The sequence below is a fragment of the Simochromis diagramma genome, unplaced genomic scaffold, assembly GCF_900408965.1.
Source record: "Simochromis diagramma unplaced genomic scaffold, fSimDia1.1 OVJJ01000575.1, whole genome shotgun sequence".
NCBI classification, from domain to species: domain Eukaryota; kingdom Metazoa; phylum Chordata; class Actinopteri; order Cichliformes; family Cichlidae; genus Simochromis; species Simochromis diagramma.
The window spans coordinates 26,140-34,430 of NW_024387393.1; the positions used below are offsets into that span (position 1 = coordinate 26,140).

Genomic DNA, 8,291 nt, shown 5'->3' on the forward strand with positions numbered 1-8,291 from the left:
CGATGGAGAGGCGGATCGGCAGACAGGAAGCTCCCGGGGTCCCACAACAAGATGTTGCGCGTCAGACTGGAGCAGGATATCCCCATGTTGGTGACACTGCCCATCGAGGTACAGCCCAACTTGGCAAACCAACCCTTCCCTTTCTTGGACACCACACTGGCTGATCTGGGCATCCAAGACTGAGTCTCACTCTGTGTGGGGACGTTTTTTTGTTTTTGTTTGTTTTTTAAGAAGCAATCATGTGTATATATTCAGCTCAGAGCTGAAGGAGAGGGTGGTTTGGGTTGACACCAAGAAGACCCATCCTAGAGGTACGGCGGTGGGATCCAACTGCAGGGATGTGGTCAGATGGCAGTCTGTGGAAATCAGGTGACAGTGAGAGCAACTTGATTTTCCTATTTTGTCCTTCAGATACGAGTGAAAGCCCAGATGCCAGGAGACAAGCAGCTCCAGGAGGTCCTGTACAGCACTGAGGTCCACACTGACCGCTCCTTCTGCTGCACTGGAATGGATATCCTGCCCTGGAAACAGACGTGTGCAGGTCTAGAAGCAGTTTAAATCCCATACTTTTTTGATCTGTGAGGCTCTTAATGTCACGTCTGCAGCCATGAAAGTCAGCTCAGGGTTTCTTGATTCTGATTTTTCTTTGCTGTGTCACCTTTAGCTCATATCTGCATTGCCATGCCCTGAAAACAAGCTGCCGAGCTTTAGTCAGGCTCAGGGACAACGGGAGATCTGAGGAGCAACACGATGAGAACAACTAAAACTGAACAAACTTAACATCTGATTACCTTTTTTATTTGTAAGAAAAAGTTTAACATGAACGCTCCAACTGTCCACAGCAAAGCTTATTATGACAAGACTGCTTTTATTTAGTGATGTCAAAGTGTCATCACTTCATACCTCTGAACTGACATTAGATGTATTGCATAGCTTGTTAGAATTACACTGTTGAAGCATTTGTAAAAAGCTTCTGTCCTTGTTAATTTATGTTTTAGGATAAGTTTTTGGGCTGTGTAAGGTCACAGGTTGCATTTCTGAGCAGAGTAGTAAAGGTAAAGTAAGTGTTTTCAAAACTAACCACTCAGCATGTGTACAAACAGTGAGAAATCTCTGAAGAAAACCGTTTGAAGGAGCAAGAACACACGCGTTTCTCCACAGGTTAAAGCCCGCTGACTCCCAAAGAGCAATGGGACTGAAAAACTCTCCTTAGCAGATTAAATCCATTACTTCACACTCTTGAGAACAAAGCAAGAAGTGTGTCCAAACCGCGTAAAGAACAGCAGCAGCGATTTATAGTGAAGCAGGAAATCAAAATACAGAACACAGGATGGTGAACCCGAACTCCTAACATAAGAAAAAGTAAACACGGCATGCACGTTAACAAGGGTCTCTGCTGTGCAGGAAGTGAGGTCACAGCTGCTTGGACCTCAGCACTGTGGTTCTGGGCAAACTTTCTCATGAGTGCTACTGAAATGTTCTGGCTTTCTGTGGAGGAGAAACAAACTGAGAGTTAGAGGTCAACACTGGAGACAGATCACTACAAAAGAACCAAATACTGATGAGAGTGCTGTGCACGATGCTAAGAGACATCAGATATGAAGCTCTGAGTCATGAGGGTTCATTCAAAGGAATTTTAACATGCAGTCTGATGAGTTATTCTGCATGTGGCCATAGAAATCTTCACCTTTATCAACATCTTTGTTGCCCACGACATGACTGGAAGCAGCAACTATGGGTTTCATTAAATTCACGACCTGAAAGAGATAAAAAAAATAAAAATAAAAACATTGAGGAAAAAAGTGTAATTAAATATATTTTTAAAATTTAGGGACAAAATGCACAATGTGAAAAAGTTCAAGATTTACATCAGAGCATGTCAAAGTTTCTGCATGTGTTGGATTGTAAGAATAACTGATTTAACATTTAATAAAAGAAATGATTGGTTGGAAGTTTTTCCTTTCAAAGCATCTTTCTAAACGTGTGAACAGCTGCTCTTTAATAATCAATATGAATCAAAGACTTCTGTCAACACAAAATAAATGTAAGGAAACACACTTTCCTGTGCAACATCCAGTTTCTATAACTGACGACAAGCTTGGACCACAGTGATCTAAACTCATCCTCTACATTGGAAATGTAAACAAATGTAAATGTGGTTTTTACTGTACCAGAGCAGGGCTGTGTGTGTAGAGCACAGCCAGCCAGCTGAACACTGTATTGTTCTCTTTTTGGTTCTCTTTGAGCGGGAGACGAACCACCAAAGCTGGCAACACCAGTCAGTGAACACATTCAGTTTTCAGGCCCCTCTTCTGTGGAACCAGCTTCCAGTTTGGATTCGGGAGACAAGATTTCAAGATTAGGCTTAAAACTTTCCTCTTTGGTAAAGTATATATTTAGGGCTGGACCAGGTGACCCTGAATCCTCCATTAGTTATGCTGCAATAGATGTAGGCTGCCGGAGGATTTCCATGATTCTCACTCACTATGTGTTAATAGACCTCTTTGCACTGAATCATATCTGTTATTAACCTCTGTTTGTCACGTCCGCGGTGGCAGACGTGTGGAATTGGAGATAGGACCCAAAATGCGGCAGCTCTGGTGCAGATGAGTATTTATTTAACAAAAGAAAATACGAACAGCAATGGCGTGGGTGAAGGTGAAACAGGAAAACCTAAACTGGGTAAAACTAACAAAACAAACCAGAAACGAAGATGCAGGAGGTCCGGGGAAATACATACGGAGAGACGCAGGGAGACCGAGGGGAAACAACACAGACGAACCAGCAATGACTAAGACAGAAGACAAGACTTAAAAACACTCAGAGAACACAGGGAGATCACACTCAGGTGGGGGACACAGCTGGGTGTGATTAACGTGACGAGACTAGGGAGGCAACCTGAAAACACTCACATAAGACGCAGACCTTCAAAATAAAACAGGAAACACATACACGCAATGACACAACGCAACAACGTCACACAGACTGGGGAACACATAGGAACATGAAAACAAAACCCAGAATAATAATAACTACTAAAACATAAACACAGAGTCACAAACTCCGTCACTGTCTCTCTTCCACAGCAGGTCTTTATCCCATCTTCTTTCTCTCTCCCCAACCGGTCGCAGCAGCTGGCCGCCCCTCACTGAGCCTGGTTCTGCCGGAGACCTTGGGGGCCATTCAACTGGCCCACGACGACCAATCCACTTTCCAGGAAACTGCCCATCTAGGAATGCTCGGACCTGGCACCCATAATGTGGTGGTGCACCATCTTGCTGGAAAAACTCAGGGAACGTGCCAGCTTCAGTGCATAAAGAGGGAAACACATCATCATGTAGCAATTTCAAATATCCAGTGGCCTTGAGGTTTCCATTGATGAAGAATGGGCCCACTATCGTTGTACCCGTTAAACCACACCAAACCATCACTTCTGTTGTTCCAACAGTCTTGGAGGGATCCATCCAATGTGGGTTAGTGTCAGACCAATAGCGGTGGTTTTGCTTGTTAACTTCATCATTCACATAAAATTTTGCCTCATCGCTGAACAAAATCTTCTGCATGAACTGAGGGTCCTGTTCCAATTTTTGTTTTGCCCATTCTGCAAATTCTGTGCGCCGATCTGGGTCCTCCTCATTGAGATGCTGCAGCAGCTGGAGTTTGTAAGGGTGCCATTTGTGAGTAGCTAATATCCGCCGAAGGGATGTTCGACTAATGCCACTCTCCAGTGACATGCGGCGAGTGCTATGCTGTGGGCTCTTGCTGAATGAAGCTGATGTTTCTTCATTAGTGACAGTTTTCTTGCGTCCACATTTTGGCAAACCCAACACTGAACCCGTTTCATGAAACTTAGCAAGCAGGTTGCTGACTGTAGCATGGGAGATGGGTGGTCTTGTAGGGTGTCTTGCATTGAAATCTGCTGCAATGACACAGTTGCTGCGTTCACCAGATATCAACATATTTCGATCCGCTCCTCACATGTTAACTTCTTTGACATGTCAATGGCTGTGAACAAAGAGAAACTTGTAAATAACTCATGAAAGAATAAAGTTACGTTGAAACCGAGCACACCGTTGTTTTTCTTGTGACATTACCAATAAGTTTGATGTGTCACATGGCCCTCTTCCTGTCAGGATCCTGGGTCTCCTGACCCAGCGTTTTTAGTTCTTTGTGATTCTTGTATTTTGTACTTGTGTGATTTATTCTATGGTTTCTAGTTTTGATCCCTTGCCCTCCATGTTTCTCTGTGCCCCCTTTGTTCTGTGTACGTCTGTGTCTTTGCATGTTTGTGCTTGAGTTTTCTGTCACTCTGTATTCTGAATTATGTTCTCATGGCTGGTCTTTTGTTACTCCCTCGAGTCTAGTTTCTTGTGTCCCAAGCTTAGTATTTCCCTCTGTGTATTTTGGTTCTTAGAGTCCTCTGCCTTATGGTTTTTGTCTGTTTCTTAGTTGCTGTCTCCACCGTGTCAAGTCCGCATCTCAGTGTTATACTTCCTGTTTTACTTTGAAGGTCCGTGTCTTATGTGAATGTGTCCTGCTTTGCTTCCTTGTCTCGTCAGTTCTGATTTCTCCCAGCTGTGCCCTCCTTCTGTGTCTCATTCCCCTCGTTACTTCCCAGTGTATTTAAACCCTGTGTTTCTCTGAGTCAGTGTTGCGTTGTCCCTTATGGTGTGTGGATATCCCTGTGAGTTTAGTTTGTCATTTTCCAGTTTAGTTTGCTTTTGTATGACTTTCCCCTGCCAGCAATAAAGCTGAGTTTGTTGTGTTTAAACCTCGTGCCTGCATTTTGGGTAGTGGTGGGCAGATGAAGCTTCATGAAGCACTGAAGCTAGTGATGGTGAGATGAAGCCTCATGATGAACTGAAGCTTTCCATCCAATTGGTCGACTCATGGTTCGAAGCATTGTGATGATTCATTTGCTCTACTGCGCCATCAAGTGGACAATTCAAGTGAAGCGGGCTCTTTGATTATAATGATGTGTAAACCTTATGTACATCTGGATAATGACACAAACTAGTGTTTGGTGCTTCACTTTTTAATAAACTAAAAGACAGAAATCAGATTATAGGATGTGTAGTGTTGTTTATTTATATTTTGGTGTTTATCATTTGTGATATTTATTACTGTGTGCATACTTTATTAGGAGAGACAAAATTAAAAAAAAAACATCTCTTCCTTGCTGGTTCCATCGAAGAAGAAATGCACAAGTAACTATGTAGCACGTACGTAATCCAATTCCACAACACAGTGTGATGGGGAATCAGCTGTTTTCCTGCCCATGTTATTTCGAATCTGGCGCGAACCGGTGAACCAGTCCCTGAATCAGTCACGTGGTACGGACTGCCCGCGAGGCCTCGAACGTCACTGCATACGTAATCAAAGCAAGCCTCGATACGCGCTTCAGAAAAACGCCCCCGCGATTACCCGACGCACGATTCGAAGCTTCGACACACAGGACACATCACTAACTGAAGCTTTTCATCCAATTGGTTCACCCCAGCGCAAAGCTTCTTGAAGCTTCATTTGCTCCAGTAAGACACCTACTGGACGTAAAAATATTAGTTGGCATGAATTTGAAGAGTGTGGCCTTTTGCACACAGCCTGTAAATGTCAACAACAAAAGGAGTGTGTAAAACATGTATATTGTAGTGATGCAGTATACTGTGTATATTTATACTGGCAGTATGGAAAATGATTATTTGGAAATGCTTAAAATGGAAATGATCATTTACTGTGAGGTGAGGTGTGGTTGGGGTCTGGACAGTGGTTGTGCTTTTGTAACGTTGAGGTATGGACAGCTACACACTGAGGCTTTGAGCCTCAGTCCTGTTCACATTTTATTCTGTAAAAACTAAATTTTCACTGCTTTTATGACCTTTTTAGTGGGGAGAACATAGCTAGGATTTAATGATTTAACAAATCTTTTAAATCCTTTGTCCTCCACAATGCTAAATGGCTGGGAGTCCTCAATCACCATGCTAACCAGGTCTTCATCTATTTGAGATTGTTCTCCTGAGGAAAGACAACAAAATCAAAGCACAAATATAAATATCACTTATAACTTATAACAGTTGTATAATATTGTTATATCATTTAGTAACATTACTGCATGCTATATTATCATTGCATTTGATGGCTCACCTGGTCTTGCTCCACAATCGGTGTTCCTCTTATTCTCATGCAAAGCTCTGTAGTGCCTAAGCATGGATGAGGTGTTGTTGTTATATCCCAGCTGCCTGGCACATAGCAAACACTTCACCTTGTACAAAAGTCAAGACAGCTTAACATAAATTGTATTGCACCATCAGTATTATGAAAATACATCTTCTGTAGAAATTTACATACCTTGTTGGGAGGAATAAGATCAAAATGTTCCCACACAGGGGAGGACATCCTCCTCTTCTTAGCTGGCTCCATTCTCTCCTGACTTTCTCTCCTCACTCTCATAAACCTCCAAACTGTCTCCAAACTGTCTCCAAACTCTCACTAACCGCAACTCTCCATCAAACACCTACATTTTTGAATGAAGTCTGAGGGGTTTATATCTCTGTCATATCTCGCGGCAAAGTTCGAACCACTTCATGAACCAGTCACGTGGTACAGCCGGGCAGCGAGGCTTCGGACGTCATCATTTTCAGCTCCTCCCATAAATGAAGCAAGCCTCGTTACGAGCATCGCGGAAACGCCCCCTCCATTACTCGACACAAGCTTCGAAGCCTCGATACAGAACGTCACATCACTAATTTTGGGTCCAACTCCTGCCTGCCGCACAGCGATTCATGACACTTCCTATTGAAAAAACCAAAGTTGTATCCAAGATGGCCGACTTCTAAATGGCCACCATGGTCACCACCCATGTTGAGGAGTTTGCCCCCTCACATATACTAATGTGCCACAAACAGGACTTTAATATCACCAACCGTTCCCATGTTATTACGGTGTATCCATATAAATGGCCCACCCTGTATTATTGTACGATCTAATGTACAATATAAAGCGCCTTGAGGCAACTGTTGTTGTGATTTGGCGCTATATAAATAAAATTGAATTGAATTAAGCTGTTTCTTGAGTGTGATTACCTTGATCTGGATGTTTTTTCAAATAACTTAAATAACTGGGAGATTTTTGGGATACCTGTGTCTGAGGTGGTCGGGCAGGTCACCTACAAATTGGAAGGTTAGTGGTTTGATCCCCATTTTCTCCAGTCAGCATGCCAAATTTCCTTGGGCAAGATGTCACGTCGAGTTTGTCTCTTACTCTACAGAGGAAGATGAAAAATATTTTATTTGAAATACTTGCTAATTTTAAAGAATGAGGTGTTTTGATGGAAATAAAAATGGGAAGTGTCAGAAGAGTACAATGGAGTGAACTATCTTTGGTCAGGTTTCCTTGTCAAACATAGCTCAAGATGCTCTTTTGTATCTGAGTTATTATGTTGGATAATGACCAGAACATTATGGCACAGGGAACTTGACCTTTGACCGAGGAGGACGCTTGAGGACGCTGTCATAGCCTGAATTGCATCATTGGCCGGAGCAGCCAGTCACCGGTCACTTTCTGACTCACACTGCAAATCAGAATGAATTGTTAACGCATTTATTTTCATTTCAGTTCAGGTTCGATTTTTTTTGTGCGCAACACAGATTTTCTGTGCGCAGAGAACGTGCAGAGAAAGCACAGCTTAGAGGGAACATTGGTTTTAACTTAGGAATTTGTCAAACGAATAAATAATATACAGTGTGTAAAAACTATAAAATAAAAATAGTTTTTATTTGTTTTTAACTAATGTGCTAACAAAGCTTCTGTAGCTGTCAAGTGCAATGAAAAAAAAGCTGAAACTTACTCATGACTCCTCAGCCTCTCTCCTCTCTATGCAGTGTCAGTAAACGTCTTTCAGTAGAGCAGAAAATATATATATAATCCACTGTTATTGTGTGCTGACGATGCTCACACTGGATTCATTTAAATAGCCTTGTGGTAGTGAACAACAAGTCCACCTAAAAGAGTCCTTCTAAAAGCAAATCTCACAACAAAACTACCATTTTGGAATGAATCTGAATCCCTTACTGAGAGAAATGAAAGAGCTATGGGATTAATTTTAGTGGTCAGTGGCATAATGGTTAGTGCATTCACTTGGCAGGTTGCTGGTGTGAATACAGCTGGAGATGCACATCCTTTTTGGAGTTGAATGAAAATCATCTGGTGGGAAACTGCCAAATCAAGCATGCAGAGTTACACGCTGTGGTGACGCCTTGGGGCAAAGGAGCAGCTGAAAGCAGCATTTTAGCTTT

The 8,291-nt window shown here is 42.5% G+C and overlaps 1 long non-coding RNA gene across 1 annotated transcript; it reads right to left on the reverse strand.

Annotated features, from left to right (window-relative positions):
- Nucleotides 1–1,687: 1,687 nt before the first annotated feature.
- Nucleotides 1,688–2,878, reverse strand: LOC120720298. The gene is made up of 3 exons (XR_005692876.1): nt 2,532–2,878; nt 2,172–2,324; nt 1,688–1,757 (listed from the first exon to the last, which is right to left on the reverse strand). It is a non-coding gene; the product is annotated as an uncharacterized LOC120720298 (long non-coding RNA).
- Between the last annotated feature and the right edge of the window lie 5,413 nt (nt 2,879–8,291).